We start from the raw sequence: 1188 nt of genomic DNA, 5'->3' as shown, positions 1-1188 counted from the left end.
TCCAAGCATTGAACTCCGAGCTGTGAAACAGCAGGGGCCCAATTTATTTCCAGTCCCATCACCACAATCCAGCGGACGTTCTGCTCCGCACTAGCACGAGTTGGAACGATTCACTTTTCAGAATAACTCGATAAATTGTAACCGGCAGATCCTGTAACTATTACAATTAGCCCAAGCAAAAGGAAACGTCTGACAACCTAGCGCTGATCTTTAAGTATTCATAAGACCCAGGGGTTGTGCAAGTCTCTCCTGGGCTGTGGCGGTCTCAGGGACAGAGATTGTCACCTTTGTAGCTGAAGCACATAGTAGGTGCTCATTAAACGTTTGTTGAAAGAATGGACTGAGCAAAAGAGTAAGTCCCTGAGAGGAGGCCAGGTATAAAAAGAAGAGGTGAGATAAAAAGGAAACAGGATTTCCAAAGACGCTTTGCTTTTTGCTTCAGATAAGGAGGTATTCTAAAATACACCACTTCTGCCCCTGCCTCAATTTAAACAGTGAAATACTTGGAACAACCTATAATACAGAATGTGTTGAGTGAATTATGATTCCTCCATAAACTTCAATATTATACAGAGATTAAAAATATCCTAAATGTATATTTATTGACATGGAAAGATGTTTTTAAAATATTATTGGGTGAAAAATGTAGCTCATAAGAAAATAATATAATGTTCCAATGGTTTTGCTTGTACACATGTACATTTATGCATTTATACACACATATTCATACACACGTATCTCAAAGAATATACACCAAAATACTATCTCTGAGAATTCAAGTGAGTTTTAATTTCTCTTTTTAGCTAAACTGTGTTTTCTCATTCTTTTATATGGAACACATGTTTAAGTGCACGATGCAAAATTATATTGGAGAAATTTTCAAATAACAGAATTAGCTAATTTAAACTGGCTTAAACTACGTGTATGGCATTTACTGTCTGTCATAACTAGAAACTAAGACTGTCCTTAGAAGACCTTCAGATTGGGTCCAATTTACTACTTTAATGATGTCATAAAGGACCTGAATTATTTCTTTTTCTCTGCTCTGCCTTTGTGATAGACATTACTAGTGTTCACCATCATTTCCTGGATACATGGAATATCACATTTTCCCAGCCCACTCACAGTTAGGCGGGGCCATGAACTAGGTCTAGACCTGCACTGTCCAATACAGCAGCCACCATCCAC

The sequence above is a fragment of the Tursiops truncatus genome, chromosome 5 (genome assembly GCF_011762595.2).
Source record: "Tursiops truncatus isolate mTurTru1 chromosome 5, mTurTru1.mat.Y, whole genome shotgun sequence".
NCBI classification, from domain to species: domain Eukaryota; kingdom Metazoa; phylum Chordata; class Mammalia; order Artiodactyla; family Delphinidae; genus Tursiops; species Tursiops truncatus.
This window is presented reverse-complemented; position numbering follows the sequence as displayed.